The following is a 17,595-nucleotide window of genomic DNA, read 5'->3' as shown; positions in this document are numbered from 1 at the left end:
CCCCATGTGTCCGGCTGCCGAGGTTTGACCCTTTGGCGCCGCCTCGCCGGTCTCCTGAGCTCCTCCCCGGCCTGGGCCCCTTTGGGACAACACTTCGATGGTGTCCATGTGTTTGGGGGAGGAAGCTGTCGGGAGAGTCCCGCTGTCCACCGCATCCGGGCCCAGCGAGTCTTCCGATGAAGATTGCTCGATGCTGAACTTGGCCGGACTGCAAAATGCTTGAGTCAATACATTAATGTTATGCAATAGTGAGACTGGATATATGAGCGTGTCCGGGTTTCTTTGTACTCACGATTTTGCCAGGGGCTTGACCCTAGGATCCCACTCTAGGCTGCTGTCGGTGGCTGTGGTGGATTCATCTGGATGGGAGGCTTTCCCCTTCTTAGACGATTCGGCCTCCAAACGTGTGGAGGCCGTCCTCTGCTTTCTCCCCCTTGCTGGGGGTGACTGGCTTTCCTTTTCTTCCTCTTCCTCTTCCTCGTCTTCTTCGGAGGGGGAATGGGCCTCAGAGTCTTCGGACACCACGTCCGAAGTAACCTTGCGACGAAGACCGCCCCTGGTCTCCTTGGCCTCTTTCTCGGCCTTCTTCTTCAGTGCCTTATAGGGCGCCAGGACCAGCATCTTCATCAGAAGTGGGCCTGCTTGTTCCTCAGGCAGCAGGGCCGGACAATAGATCTTCTTCGCCTTCTTCGCCCAGCCCTGGGGGAATCATTAGGGAGAGGTTATGTGTTTTCCTCGAGTATGCAAATAAAGGGAACATCTTGAAAACGTATAAACACGTACTGAACTTGCGGGACGGGACAATTTGTACCCGTGGTCCTCGGCCGAGTCTGGCCACGACTTGCCTGGCTTGAAGAGCACCTTCCATATGTCTTCATGCTTGTGCCGAAGAACTCCAGCAGGGTCTGGTGCTTGGCCAGATCGAACTCCCATAAATTGCAAGTCCTACGTTGGCATGGGAGAATCCGGCAGACTAACATCACCTGGACCACATCGACAAGTTTGATATTCTTGTCTCCCATGCTCTTGATGCGCTCTTGGAGCGCCGTCAGCTCGTCTGACGAAGACCAGTCTAGGCCCTTCTCGGGCCAGGACATGAGCCGCAATGGGGCTCCGGATCGGAATTCGAGAGTTGCGGCCCATTTGGTGCCGCGTGGCTCGGTGACATAGAACCACTGTTGTTGCCACCCCTTGACAGACTCATTGAATGTACCTGATGGCCATTTAACGTTGGGCATCTTGCTCACCATGGCACCTCTGCACTCGGCGTGCTCGCCGCCTACCACCTTTGGCTTCACGTTGAAGATCTTTAGCCACAGTCCGAAGTGTGGAGGGATGCATAGGAAGGCCTCGCACACGACGATGAATGTCGAGATGTTGATGAAAGAATTGGGGGATAGATCATGGAAATCAATCCTGTAGTAATACATAAGGCCGTGAACAAATGGGTGGAGGGGAAACCCCAACCCGCGGACGAAGTGAGGGAGGAATACAACCCTCTCGTGGGGTTCCAGAGTAGGGACGACCTGTCCCGCTGCTGAGAGATGATGCGCGATCTTCTTGGCTAGGTACTTGGCCTCCCGGAGTTTCTTGATATCCTTCTCCTTGACGGAGGAGGCCATCCACTTGCCTTGCGCTCCGGATCTGGACATGGTTGGAGTGTTTTTTAGGCGGAAGAGATGAGAACTTGGGCGCTGGAGCTCAAGAACGGAAGCAGGAGAGAAGGCGTGGGTGAAAGAGGGGAATCCTTATCCCTTTATAAAGGCAGCAAAGATCATGTGCCTCCCCACTCGCCCTAAAATTCGCTTATTCCCCAAGCGCCGTGCTGATGGCACGATTGGGTTACCCATACCCGTATTGATGAGAATCCCGTGATAAGGGGACACGATCTCTTCTTTGACAAGACATGCCAATAAAGTCGCACCTTGAAATACGGGAGGGCAGGCTAAAACGGTTCGAATAAAGACCGGGCTGTGGCATGATGTCGTGCTATGAAAAAGTTGTCAGCAGATTGGACTCGTGGGATGTTATACTCTCTCAGTGGTATGTGGAATTTGTTTTCCAAAGCCAGACACTATTCTGGTGTTCAAGAGCTACTTTGGAGTATTCAGAGAAGGAAACCGCCTTGCAATGCCGAAGATAATCTGCACGCCGGACTCACCGTCATTGAATCCTGGTTCAGGGGCTACTGAGGGAGTCCTGGATATAGGGGTCCTCGGGCAACCGGACTATATAGATTGGGTGGACTGTTGGGCTATGAAGATACAAGATAGAAGACTTCGTCCCGTGCCCGGGTGGGACTCTCCTTTGCGTGGAAGGCAAGCTTGGCGATTCGGATATAAAGATTCCTTTCTCTGTAACCAACTCTGTGTAACCCTAGCCCCCTTCGGTGTCTATATAAACCGTAGGGTTTAGCCCGTAGGACAACAACAATCATAATCATAGGCTAGCTTCTAGGGTTAGCCATTACGATCTCGTGGTAGATCAACTCTTGTAATACTCATATCATCAAGATCAATCAAGCAGGAAGTAGGGTATTACCTCCATAGAGAGGGCCCAAACCTGGGTAAACATCGTGTCCCCCATCTCCTATTACCATTAGCCTTAGACGCACAATTCGGGACCCCCTACCTGAGATCCGCCAGTTTTGACAGTGATAAGCGCCGCAATCTCTGGTCATAGTCAGGTTGATGCAGCGGCCTGATCGGAGTCGATGGTGAGGGACGAGGGCAGCGGAGCTCCACTGGCGATGGACGACGCAAGGAGGAAGAAGAGGAATAGAGAACGACGGGGTAAAAGTGAAAAGAAGGGACCCCCGTCCATGTTTATAAGGAAAAAGTAAAATGGCATGCACAGAAATCAAGCAGGCGACATGATTATCTCAACAGTGCAGGCATCTCAATTCTTGGACGGTTAATTAATGCGAAAAGATCCATTGTGATGTCATGGGTTTTCTCTATATTTACTATGCATGACGTCACGACGGGTTATACGATTTGTTAAAGAGGAAGATTCGCCAATTTGAAGCCATGAAGATTGACATGAACAAGTTCAAATCAATCTGGGACCTGATGTTGGGGATATGACCCCGAGGTATGACCCACGCAGGAGGGCCCGGGTCACACCATTGGTGACTCTACATGTCGAAGGCCCAAGTAGAACTGAGATGAGATGTGAAGATTGGTGGCGGATTACAAGGTGGGCTTGTCGAAGGCCCAGGACCTGGAGATCTACCAAGACCCGGACGGTGTGAGCCACCACGATGGAGACTTGTCCTGTAAGGCAAGGCGACTTATAAATCAGGTCGGTTATGTTGTGTGATCCGACCTGGACTCTTGTAAGCCTTAGGGTCTCGACCTGTGTATATAAAAGTGAGACCCTACGGCGAGTTAAGACTAAGAAACAATTGATTGATAGCTAGGTCAAGTGTGATCGCTCCCTTGTAATCGGAACTCAAGCAATACAACTAGAAGCAGGACGTAGGTTTTTACCTCGTTGAGAGGGGCCAAACCTAGGTAAACCTCCGTGTCCTTCTTCCCGTTCAACCCCTTCGAGCTAATTACGTTGCGATGGCTTCACACCTAAGTTCTTTCACAAGGGCGTCTGTCGTGTTAAATCCATGACAATAATGTTGCTCAGGTGGGGAAAAAGGGAGTGAATGCTAGTGGTGGATTCAGATCATGTAGCTTGGTGGACTTCCATTAGTGTGCCTCACCCGTGAGACTAGCATCTTAGATGATTCATTTTTGCAGTTCAGGATTTTAGGTGATGAGAAGGAGAGACAATGAAGAGGGGAATAGTCCGTCGGTAGAATTGTAGATGATCGGTAGTGCTAGAAAATCGGAGCTACAGACCGCCATCCATCATTGTATCAAGAGTGCATCAATAAAGCTACAACTGCATCCTTTCTCGATCAATTTGGTCTTCAAACTTCAATACCTCGCTGGCAGTGCAAGACCGCCCAGACCTTGTGCAGGACGGTGATGAACTGATGTTGGAGCCTGGTGTATGATGCGTGTAGCAGTCGATGTATATGTCCTGGATGTCACTGTCGATGGTGGCAAGATGCTCGTCTAGGCTCGCTGACGTCTTCGTCCAGGTTGGAGTTAATTGCACAAAACTATCGCATTTGCAGTTAGGTTTGCAAAAAAGATGTGGCTAGTTCTCAGTCGAGCCTCAGTCAAGCAACACAGTATATAAGAAGAAAAGACGAAAACAAAAAGAATTTTCTTTTATGAATCTCCATCCAAGATCAAAGAAATATAGCATCAACTAAGATATAGAAGTCTCAGTCGATTGAAACTTAGAAAAACTGTTGCAAAAAAAACACCTCGTCCCTAATATTTTTTATAAAAAAACACAGTGTATTCAGTAATTATTTTGCATAATACATTGATCGAAGGATTTGGCTGTTTGAGCACTTTTCCGACAAGTGGGTCTCGGTAGTAAGAAGCTAACTTGAAAAAAAATTCACATGTGTACGTTGATTGATCTACTCTTCCTATCTCTCTTTCTCCTGCCTCCCTCTCTCATAACACCATTTCGACCTGCCACGCACCAGGAGAAGCTGAGGCGCCGCCCTGCATCCCTTCTTCCCTCTCCTCTTCCTCTCTCTATCTCTCTTTCATGCAATTAACTCCTCTCCCGTGGCCTTCCCGGCTATTCAGCGCCGCATCTGGTTACCCACGGCTCCTAACGCATCCCCATCCCCACCGCCGGTATCATGCACTTTGTGAGATCGACCAGGTGTTTGCATTACTGCCTGGGTTTTATAAGTAATAAAAACACTTTGCATTTTTTATTGTTGTGGGAAACACCTATGTTTATGATTTACATATATGATTTTATCTTTAGAAATAACATTGCCTATTATTTAACCACAAAACATCGTGTATTATTGATAAGTGTGTTACCAATCCGCGCGTGCCAATCGCACTCATACAAGCATACAAAAAAAAGGTTTCATGCCTACACGTCGACCGAAATTTCGGTCGGTCGCTTGCACGTCATTGGATACACGCATATCCTGTGGTGCCTGCTCGTACTAGCGATTTTGTACCGGGGAGCACGTTGCTGGTGGGCCCACACACTTCCACCATATCCTCTCAGCGGCTGTTGCCATCCACTTATTTGTTTTCTCTTTTCTTCCCGAACAGCCGTGAGGACGGGGCGTCGACCCGTTGGCTGGGCAGCTGAGGTTGCTGCCAGCTCACCCGAGTTCAAATACCGGCTTGAACGCGTGGTGCTCGCGGAGTTTCTCCTATAAATAAATGCCAACGAGGGTTAGCCCTTGGGTTGGTCTCATTTTTTCCCCAATAGCCGTGCTGCCCTGCAGCCCACAACAAACGTCATAGATTTTGAAAGCTGCAGACAGTGCCCATGGAGGGGACTGCAGCCATAAACGGCGAACTTGGTGGCCGCGGACGGCGAGGACGAGGTGGGGCTTTCTTTTTGAGCACCCCGTATCAGTGGTTTTGCTACATGCTAGAACTAGCATCAAAAAAATACTACAACCGACTCCCCACACTGCTACAAACAGTACTGCATTTTGCTTAACGGCATCGAGGTGTTTTGCTACAATCAAAGACGACATGCTACATCTAGTGTTGTGTTCTGCTACCACTAGCCTCCCACGCTGCTACAACCAGTGTTTCGTTTTGCTGGCATCGCGCGACAACATCGTGCTTTTCAGTACAACTAGCATCGCTGTTACATCCAGTGTCGTGTTTTGCTACAACCGGCAGCACGACGAGCTACAGCCGCAGTGCAGTGAGATGCGATGGCTCAGTGGCAAGGAATTTTTGGCTGGATCCAGGGGTCAAATTTGCTGGAACCAATGACCCGAATTGTTGCACCGGTGAGTGGCATTGAACAATGACAACTTTATTTTGCTGCAACCGTAGTAGGCATTTGCTACGACCATCGAGAGGTTTTGCTACGACCAACACACGAGGGAGGTACATTGCGAGCTTGCCATGGGTGCCACGGCGGGCGACCGATGGCACCGGAGCTGCGTCGCGTCATTAACCGGAGTTGCGATCGTCGTGGTTTGTTTTTACTGCAACCTGTGGGTGCACGGTATCGCATGCACGAAGTCGATGAGAAAGGCTTGGGAGGAAGCGACCGGCATCGTCGACGGCAAACCAGTAGACTGGGAGGCGGTGCTTCAAGGTTGGTCATTCACTCGTTCATGGCGATTGCTGGCGGCACCGCTGCTCCTTTTCCCCGCTGGCTTTGTAGATTTGGTTTTGGGAGAGAAAAGGAAATGAGAAGCCCCAATCCAACGGCAATACGTGCTCGATTCAAACGGTTGGGGCGCGACTTGGCCAACTATTGAGCCTGCACGCCGGCACCTGGCACTGACCACTTTTTTAGCAACTAGCACTGGCCACTTAGGAGAAAGCATTTTTTACATTCGAATGTACTAGAGAATGACGTGCCGGATCTTAGCCCCATTGGCAGGCCCAATAGTAGCATCTCAGGAGCCACCCTTATTATAGTTCCTCGTCAAGTTGATCGGTGGTTTCCAAGTCACACGGAAAAGAAAAGATCAGAGGTTTCCAAAAAAATTACGGCGTGATTACCGAAGGGCAACAAGAAAGAACCTAGAGCCATCAATCTGTTTAATTAGTTAGTCTTTGGGATCGATAGATCAAAGTCCTCCTCGCCCTTGGCATATTGCAAGCGCCCTCCAACAATCACCACAGCTGCTTCCGCCACCGGCTCCGGTGGATCGTGGCATGTCTCTCCCGTCGTCCATGCCCAGTGATTTGGTTCAGCTGGTCGGCCAGCGGGTGCTGGTCGGAGACATGCTCGACTACGTCTGCATCCGCGCCGTGTGCGTGCACTGGCGATCCAGCACCATCTGCCCACAGGGACGTGGCATCACCGACCCGTGCTTCCATCCGCGTTGATGGATGATTGATGTGGAGCAACCCGAGGTCATCTCCATGGACCTACCATCGTCTCACCAAGTATAAAGAGGACCTATGACACGAGCACGAGCTAGGGCTCTCGATACTGAGGTGACTTCTTTCCTTAGTGATATCTCATATGATCCACCCGAGACATGGCTACTACCTAAGTGTGGAATGTTGTGCATGATTAGGTACCAAGAGCACCCTTCTGAGGATGCACGTGAAGACGGACAAGTCCTCAAGTTCACGGATGAAGAGAACCAACGGAAGGAGTCAAGAACACCTCCCAGGACCCGGACATCCGGCCATGTCCTCGGACATCCGGCCCCTGGAAGAGATACCTACAGCAAAGGACCAGCGGACAAGTCTACAGGGCCTGGACATCCGGCAGCCTGCCCGGACATCCGGCCCGATGCCTCGGAAATCCGGCTCCCAGCCCGGATATCCGGACAAGCCTCCCGAACGCCACAGAACCCTTCGCCATCAGCCCGGACATCCGTCCACGACCCCGGACATCCGACCCCTCGCGAGGTCTCGGACATCCGGCCCCTCGCAAGGTCGCGGACATTCGCCTGACGCCCGGGCATCCGGACCAACCCTATCTAGGGAGCATCAAGACGGCGCCAGTCCAGCCCGGACATCCGGCGTCTCTTGAGCGTCCGGACATCTGGCCCGACGCCCGGACGTCCGGCCTCCCCTGTCTGCGCACAGTGTAAGGGCCGAGGCCCATGTACCCCTTCGCCCTCCTACACTATATATACTCCTCCTCCGCCCTCTTTCTAGGGTTAGCATTGTGATAGCTCATATTTGAGATAGTGCTTTGCGCATCCACTTGGTTACTTCTCCTCGTAGCTCACGACCTCTTTGGAGAAGATCCCCCAAGCGGATTCAAGACCCCATCACGGGAAGACCCTTCAAGACCTCCTCATGGAAAAGACCCTTTGTATCATCCTTTGTTGACTTCGAATCATGTATCACTCTTTGTGTTTCGAGGATCTAGCTTATGTGTGACCGGATCTTGTTGGTTGAGTGATTTCTCTTGTGTTTCCCCTCGTGTTCCCATCGTTTTCCACTCATGTTCTTCCTGTTTTTCGTAGGATCCCCTCCAATCGTGAAAGATTGGGCATCTAGGGTTCTACCCTACATCATCTTGGTATCATGAGCCACGTTGATCACGTATTTGGAGCCCCTACCCTTCTTTTTCAAGCTTGATTTTGTTGTGTTCTTCCTAAATTCAAAAATCCCCACCAAAATAGCCTCAATTTTTTTTTGTGATTCGTTGGTGTGATGAAGTTTTGTTGGATTTGATCCGTGGATTTTGTGTGTAGCAGGTAGATCTATCTTTCCCCCATCTTTCCCCCAATTTCCATCCACGAAATCTTCCGAATTTCGCCCTAGATTTGACCTTTCCCCACGGAGTTCATCGAGTTCGTCGATGGATCCCGAGCCCGGACATCCAGCCCATGACCCTCGGACATCCGGCCACCCCCGGATATCTGGCCACCAAGCTCGGACATCCGGCCCCTGACAGCAACAACTCCATCCACCGCCTCATTTCCCGCCTAACTTTCGCCAAATTTTGTTCGGGTGCCCACATACACTTCCACATACCACAATCACTTCCGCATACCACCACTGTTTTCCGCAAGCACCATCATTGCTTACCCACTACCAACTCCGACAATTTTGACTCGTTTTGGTCTTTGGGAATTTGAGTTGTGGTTCCCGTGTCCTATTGTGTTTTGGCTATATAGGTACAGTTCGACATTAACATCACCACCGCTCATCTTCGCCAAGGATTCGTCATCGCCAACAATCGTCCTTGCTTACAAATGACTACCTCGACGGTAACCTCGACGACATCTTTGTATATTCCTTGCCATTGCATTGATAACCACCATAACCCAATTTTTCGTTGCTTTCCCATCGAGACTAGCCTTTGAGTATTGCCGGCAACGTGACTTGTGCACATTAGTGATCATACTTTCCATAGCATACATACCATATAATTGTGGTGCATATCTTGCCATCATCTTTTGTGTCACAAAGTTGTAATCGCATATACACAATTGCTATCGTGGTTCGTGAAGTTTTGCATGAGAAAAGAGCTCAAAAGAGAAAGAGCCAAACAAGCTTTTAAGCAAGAGGGAAAGATAAGCAAAGAGCTTATAAGCAAGAACCATAGCATCATACTACATTATGATTGTCATACTCAATCATCCTGGATCATATCAACGGAACACCATACATATAGCATACTTGGGATAGAAGTTGTTGCATTTTTGCCTATTAGGTTGTGCACAAGTTTCGTATCCGCCTATTGTGCAATCGTGCTAGCGTCTCTCTACTGTTGTGAAACACGAGCATTTTCGTGGATTCCACATTTTGGCCCATTCCTTGGTTGCATGATCCCACTTATCTATTTGCGTGTGTGTTTCCATGTACCATATCTTGATATTGGTCTACTTGTTGCATTTGCAAATTTTCGAATCTTTTCCAACATTATTGAGGCTCACTAAAAATTGCATCAAAATTTGTGCCACCATCCTAACCGAGCTCCACCATAAGCTTTTACTTATGTAGGTGTGAGAACTGACAAGAATTGATACCAATTGTGCTATTTCCTTGTTCCACATTTGGGTGATCATTGATCCATCTTCAACATCGGTCAAGGTACATTTGGTATAAGTTCTTCTCTTTCTCCCACTCACATATTTGCTTGGAATGATGGATAGGCCAAGTTCTTCTACCAACCCACTCTTCATCGAGCAAGACGATGACATGTCATCCTATGTCACCAAGAGCCACCTCTTCGGTGCACAAAGAGCTTTGCATCAAGAACAACAAGCAATGAGTGATCGCATCGACAATCTCGCCACCGACTTGCAACTCTCCGAGCAACAAACAAGAGACTACTTCGACAACAAGCTCGACGCACACAAACAAGAGAACGATGCAAGGATGGACAAGATTCGTGCCTTGTTGGTGAACCGCCATTCTACCACTTCGTCCTACTCACGACGGAGCCGCTTGAGTCGACACTCCGACGACACCCTCTCCGACTCAAGTACACCGACAGCAAACACTCTACATCAAGCCATGCGCCAAGACCATCAAGCAACTAACAATCCTCTACACAGCAATCATCCACAAGAGCAATTCAACGAGCAAGCACATTGTCATCGCCAAAACCAAGCTACTCTCGCACAAGCACAAGAAAGGCAATGTCAACGTCACCAAGAGGAAGAGAGAGCGCGCCAACACCAAGACGAACAAGATGCCGAGGCTCAACGTCTTCAACAACAACAACGTGAAGCACAAGCACTTGAGGCGCAATGTGCCCTTCGAGAGTCAAGTCGAGCCGTTGCCAATCACAACCGAGATAGGCGTAATCAAGAGGAAGCACTTCACGGAGAAATTCAAGAGAGAAACTACCAAGCACGAGTGCATTGTCAAGTTCCTCAACCTCCTCCACAAGCTCAACAAGCTCCTCCACAACCTCAAGTTCATCAAGATCATGATGACTATGGAAATCCTCCATGCCAAGAGCAATATAAGGTTGATAATCATCCATGTCAAGGGCGTCATCATCACCCTCAACCCCAACAGAATGAAGTGCAACGCTATGGCAAGCTCAAGTTCACCATGCCCAAGTTCAATGGAAGCAATGATCCCGAAGAGTACCTTTCATGGGGATTGAAGGTCGACAAGATCTTTCGTTTTTGCATAACTATGGAGAAGAGAAGAAGATTGCTATGGCATCCCTTGAGTTCCAAGACTATGTGCTCATATGGTGGTAACAAGTCCTTGAGTGCCAAGAAGCAAGAGGTGAACCACCAATCACCACATGGGATGAAATGAAGGATGTCATGCGAGCATGCTTTGTGCCCACCTACTACAACCGTGACCTCTTCAAGAAACCAACTCCTCAAGAAGGGAACAAAGAGCTTGAAGAATACTACAAGGAAATGGAGATTGCCATGATAAGAGCCAATGTCACGGAAGATGATGAGCAAACTATGGCCCATTTCTTGAATGGCCTCAATCATCCCATCAAGAAGATTTCCAACTTCCAACCCTACTCCAACCTCATTGAGCTCGTGCATCAAGATACCAAAGCGGAACGTCAAGTGCAAGATGACTTCAAGTACGCCAAGTAGTTGTCCAAGAGCTACGGCTTCTCCAACACCCAAGCTTCAATGACTCCAACACCTTCTCCTCAACCAAGCCATCTACAAGCAACGGCGACAAGTCGAGTTACAAGAAAACTTCGACAACCTCAAGTCGTCCTCCTACTACAAGCAACTTCAAGCCGCGAGCTTCATCATCTACTCCAACCGATGAGACCGTCAAGACAAGTTCCATCACGTGTTTCACATGCGGCCGCCGAGGCCACAAGTCCTTTGAGTGTACCAACAAGCGCACCTTGATCCTCAACAACGATGGAACCTATGACTCCATGAGTGAAGAGGAAATGGAAGCCCTTGAGCAAGTGGCCATGCACCAGCGCGTGAACAAAGAATAAGATGATCAAGTCTTTTGTGATGAGGATTTGAGTCCCGCTCTCGTTGTCTCCAAAGTCTTGAGTCTTCAACATCAACAAGACGAAGACCAAAGATACCACATCTTCCACACCAAGGTTGGCATCAATGGAGTGTTCATCAAGGTCATCATCGACGGAGGGAGTTTTCACAACTTGGCAAGTGATCAAGAACTATGCTCCAAGCTCCAATTGGTCAAGATGAAGCACCCGCACCCCTACAAGGTTCAATGGCTAAGCGACTCCAACACCATCCAAGTCGAGCATACGGTGCAAGTTTCTTTCAAGATAGGAGCATATGCAGACACTTTGGAGAGTGTGATGTTGTTCCGATGTCCGTTTTCCGCCTCCTTCTTGGTCGACCATGGCAATTTGACCGAGGCGTCATCCACAATGGGCGTACCAATCACTATTGCTCCAAGATGAAAGGAAAGGAGTATGTGCTATGACCTATGTCTCCAAGTCAAGTGATCGCCGACAAGCAAGCCTCCCATCATGGAGAACAGAGTGAGAGAGTGACCCACCCAAAAGGGAGTGAGCGCCACAAGCCAAAGTCGAGTGCCTCCACGATGAGCGACAAGAAAAACTTAGTCCTATTTGCCACCAAAAGTGAGATGATAGAAGTGTGTGAGAACCCATCAAGTGTTATGCACTATGTTCTTGTGTGCAAGGATGAGGCACCAAAAACTAACACCTCTCACTATCTACCTTTAGTGTTGTCTTCTCTTTTGCAGGAATTCCAAGATGTTTTCCCCCGCGAGCTACCTCCGGGTCTACCTCCACTACGAGGCATTGAACACTGAATCGACCTCATCCCCAGAGCACCTCTTCCTAACAAGGCTCCCTACCGCGTCAACCCCAAGGAAACTAAGGAGATCCAACGGGAAGTACAATAAGTCATCGACAACGGCCATGTACGTGAAAGCCTAAGCCCTTGTGCCGTTCCGGTAATCCTTGTTCCAAACAAATATGGTACTTATTGCATGGGTTCCGATTGTCATCCTATCAATGCTATTACCGTGTGATATCGTTACCCTATCCCACGCTTAGATGATATGCTAGATGAGCTTAGTGGAGCCACCATTTTCTCTAAGATTGATCTTAAAAGTTGCCGGCGTTCTGGGAACGGGGGTCCCCAGACTTGCCTGCATGCGGCCTACGGCGTGGCTCGAGCAGTGGCCCAGTGCATCCCATCTTCATCAACTCAAGCTCAAGACCCTCGCGAGGGGCCGAGCCTCGCAGGGCGTACGACAGGAAGCTTCCTCAGGAGTAGCCTCGTCAGGCTGGCTCGCAAGGAGGCGGAGAGTTCAAGGCAGGGGTACCTCGTGAGGTGTCCATGATGCAAGCCATGACGATCGAGGCCAGGCGGGCGCCAGGCGGGCGCTGGCCTGTGCAGTGTCCTTGTTTCCCCTTTGGTACAAAGGGAGCAAGCACAGGCCAAGGTATCAGGCAAAGGCTACCATTTCGGTGCAACAAGACCAAGACCAGCGGAATGGTAGGATGGAGGTCACCGTGGAGCCCAGGACGGCGTCATCGTTAGAGTCTTTGGCAGGCGAGGACCAACTTTACTCAGGATAAGTGTACTAGATGTTCCCCTTCAAAATGGCCAATTGTTGGTGCCCTTCCCGCTCAATATTTGGGAAGAGGACCAGGGCCTCTTACTCTATATATAGGGCTAGCCACCATAGTATAGGGGCATCTGGAATCGACCCCTCCAAAGGGACAACACCACCACAAGAACATCCCTCGCAAGGCTGTTCTTCCCTTGTACTATTCATCATCAGCCCTAGAGGCAATCCACCACACCACAAACTAGAGTAGGGTATTACACCACAACGGTGGCCCGGACTAGTATAAACCTTGCGTCTCATGTGTTGTTCATCGTGTAGCCTAGATCCTTTGCGAGGCGACGAGACGTGAGTTGGTATAGGAGAGATCTTCGCGCGCACCCCAGAGTTTGAACCTCAAGGGTCTATCGGAACCCGCAATCCAACATTTGGCGCGCCAGGTAGGGGTGCGCCGGAATCGCGTCTTCAGCCGTCTTGCGTTTCGTCATCCGTCGCATCCATGTCTGACGCTCGTCGAGCCCGTGCCGAGCGCTGGGCTGCTCTCGCGGCCCATGTTGCTCAGACGGCCCCATCGGCGGGCCTCCCCATCGTTCCCCGTTGCCTGCCGCCCATGCCGCCACCGGCCCGGCGGGGAACGAGCAGCAGGCGTCGTTGCTGGATCCCTCGATGCGGCGGGAAGGCTGCACCACTACCCTGTCGCTGACTCTAGCGGGCTCGTCGTCGCACGCTCGTCGCGCTCCTGCGGACGCACACGCCGCGTTGCTCCTGGCACGTGAGCTCCTGCACTACTGCCCAGTCGACGACCTCTACGACGAGTGGCTTGCCCGCATCACCGAGCTTGTCAGCGCCGCAGGGGGCTCCCCTGCGCCGTCCCTCTCGCTGCACCGCCCTCCGTCATGTGCAGGCAACGCAGCGCCGGAGGCGCCTTCGCCGCCTCCCCCTCAAGAAGGCGCCCTGGCCCCAAGGCGCGCGGCCCCTGGACGGGACCCGCCGCGTCCAGCGCCCGCGCAGCAAGAAAAGGGCTGCCAAGAGATCCCTCACCCTCAGGAAGGTGCTCGCGTGCTCCCTGCACCGGCACGTCATGACCGCGCTCCTGTTCCAGCGCGCCAAGACCCCGCACTACTCCTGGCAGCAGCGCGCGGAGACCTCTAGGATCAAGCCCTCCGTCACCAAAGGCCCCATGTGGCCACTACAGGCTGCCGTTCCTTCACCGCCGAGCTATGTAGCGTGGCCTGGCCGGGCAAGTTCAAGCCAGATCTGCCTCCTCGCTACGACGGCACTGCTGACCCAGTGGAGTTCCTCCAGCTCTACGAGTTGGGCATCAAGGCGGCCAACGGGGATGAAAAAGTCATGGCGAACTGGTTTCCCATGGCGCTCAAGGATGGTGCCCGTACATGGCTCCTCAACGTGCCTCCCAGCATGATCTCCTCTTGGGACGAGATGCGCACTCGCTTCATCGCCAACTTCCAGGGCACTCGTGACCGAGCCCCGGCCATGAGTGACTTGCGCCGCATCAAGCAACAGCCAGGAGAGACTCTGCAAAAGTACATCCAACGCTTAAACAATGCCCGCCTCAAGATCCCCAGGGTGACTGAGGAGGCCATCATCTCAACCTTCTCCGATGGCATTCGAGACATCAAGATGAAGGAAGAGCTAGCAATCCACGAGGACATGTGCACCTCTCCAGAGCTGTTCAACTTGGAAACCAAGTGCGCCAGGGCCGAGGAAGGACGCCTCTCCCTCCTCGAGCTTCCAGCTGCTGATCCGGAGGAGAAGAAGCCTAAGGTCAAGGACGTGAAGCGCAAAGGAGCAGTTGTGCTCGCAGCCGAGCCAGATACCAAGCGAGGCAAGGATCAGCCGGAGTCGTCCAAGGGCAGCCGGTACTGCGTGTACCACGACCTCCACACCCACAACACCAACGAATGCCAGGAGCTCAGGGCTGTGCGAGATGAACGTATCGGCCGACGCCCCGAGCGCAACGATCGGGGCTATGGCCGAGGAGGAGGAAGAGGTGGAGGATGATGGGAAGACCGTGGCCCTCGCCAATGGTGGCGTGACCGACCTCGCGAGGACCGGTGGCAGGACCAGCCTCGCGAGGGGGGTTGGAGGGATCAGCCTCGCGAGGATCGCCCGCAAGGCAATGCAGGCCTCCCTCCGCTGCCGCCACCACCAAGGAGGACTGAAGACCAACATCAGGACGAGGGGGCTGGGGGCTTCCAGGAGCTATGCGCAATTGCTTGCATCCTAGGCGGAGCTCAAGCCTCGGCCTCTCAGCGCATCTTCAAGCAATTTGCTCGCGAGGTGAATGTAGTCCTCCCAAAAACCGAAGCCTCGCACCCTCTCAGGTGGTCCACGTGTGCCATCACGTTCAGTTCAGCGGATCAACTCAAGTGCGCAGCAACGGCTGGCTTCTCCCGATGCTCTGATCCCCAGTCATCAGCAAGGTGCAGGTCACCAGGACCCTCATCGATGGTGGAGCAGGACTCAATGTTCTGTCTGTCGAAACTTTTAACAATCTCCAAGTGTCGTATGATCAGCTTCAGCCAACCATGCCCTTCTCGGGAGTCACTGATGGTTCTACCACCCCGATAGGGCAGGTCCGCCTCCCTGTCACCTTCGGACAGTGCAAAAACTACCGCTGTCACATCCCTAGTTCTGGTATGACCTAGACTAGTTAGTCATTTGTGCATCATGTTTAAATTCCATTTAAATTTGAAATGAGGATCTGTGAAACCCTCAGAATCATTTCTGGAAATGACCCAGATAAAAAATTGCTCCAAAAAGGTCCAAGAAAATGTTCATGTTGCTCTCTGAAAATATTGGATAGAGATAAAACTCAAACCAATATTTTTAAGAGCCAATAAGTATTTATTTTGGGCATTTGGAATTAATGCATAATTATTTGCATTGGATATATATTGGTTATATATATAATATATGTCCAAAAATTATGCCATTTGTTGAGGAGCTCTGGAATAATAGCACTAGTTCCTACAAAAATTGGCATAAGAAAATAAAATGATTTAGTATTTTTATTAAATCAAAACAAATGTCAGAAAAATAAAAAAAGGAAACAAAATAGAAAGGAGAAAGAGAAGCCCACCTGACTTACCTGCGGCCTGCTACTGTAGCAAAGGCCCAGCCCACCAGGGCAAGGCGGTCGTCCTCAACCTCTGCCGGTAGGCAGAGGCGTGTCGACGCGCGAGCAATCACCGTGGCCACCTCCCTGCTTGCTTCCTCTCCTTCCCCGACCCTTCTCGAGACGCCAGGAGACACGCACGAGCCGCCCTCTTGCTCTTCCCTCTCTCTCTGGTTGTTCTCCCTCCTCCCCCTCGCGTTCCCACAGCCACCCGAGAGCCACCCATCGCCGCAGACGAGCACCACCGCGGCCATCGCCGTCCCCTCGCCCCTCCGTCGTGCCCAGAAGCTCCGCTGCGTCTCCCTCGTCCTCTCCGACGAGCCAAACAAGCTGTAGTGCCCTGCAACGCCGTCCTCGACGCCTTTTTCAACCGCCGGCCGCCGTGGATCTCCGTCGCTGCTCGCCGCCGTCAGCGCCTCCCCCGAGCTCGCTTTCGTCTCTTCCGGTCCCCTGTGAGCCCTACCGCGTCGGTTCCCCTCCTCTCCTGCCTCCCCGTGCGCCGTAGCCGCGCGCCCGCTTGAGCTGAGCTCCGGCCGCCGCCGCGAGCCCCGCTCCGGCGCCCGCGCGGCTTCCCGTCTGCTCCCCTATGATAACCTACATGTATATGTGTGTGTGAGCTTTGTACGTAGTCTACTGTATAGGCTAGTATAGTGTACGTGTGTGCAGTTTTCCCTGAAGCACACACGCCCTCCACCTCTCGAGCATGGCCTCCCACGATGGTGATCGTGGCCTCAACGCCCCCTGCTCCAACTGTATATGTACCCCCCCAGATCAATGCAACAAGTGTGTTCGATCTCTCTACTGAAACATGGTATCAGAGGCCGCCGAAACCAATCCCTTCGCGCCTCCCTCTTCCGCTGCCATGGACACCAATCCTCTCGCCACCCCTGACACCTCTGACGACGACGCGCACACCCCCGTTGGCGTGCTCCAGACGGCTGCCCTCGAGAGCGCCCCTCCGGCAAGCGCTCCCTCGGCGTCCGCTCCCCCGGTGCCTCCCCTCGCCCCCGGTGCGTTCCCGTCCGCGGTGCTCCAAACCATCGACATCCGCCACCACGTCCCGGTCACGCTGGACCTCCATGCCGGCAACTATGCCCAGTGGCGTCGCTTCTTCCTCACCATCGTCGGCATGTTCGGCGTCCGCGACCACCTGGTCGCTCCTGCTGCGCCTCGCCGCCGTGATCCGGAGTGGGTCATGGTCGACCACTGTGTCGTCCAGTGGCTCTACGCCATGATCTCTCCGGAACTCCTCGACGCTGTGATGCAGCCCGAGGACACTGCCGACGTGCTCTGGGCTGCGATCGATGGCATCTTCCGTGACAACAACCTGGCGCGCGGTGTATCTCGACACCGAATATCATGCCGTGGTCCAGGGCGACCTTACGGTGATGCAGTACTGCACCCGCCTGAAGCAGTTCGCCACACAGCTCA

This window comes from Triticum aestivum, chromosome 5B (genome assembly GCF_018294505.1).
Source record: "Triticum aestivum cultivar Chinese Spring chromosome 5B, IWGSC CS RefSeq v2.1, whole genome shotgun sequence".
Taxonomy (NCBI): domain Eukaryota; kingdom Viridiplantae; phylum Streptophyta; class Magnoliopsida; order Poales; family Poaceae; genus Triticum; species Triticum aestivum.
This window is presented reverse-complemented; position numbering follows the sequence as displayed.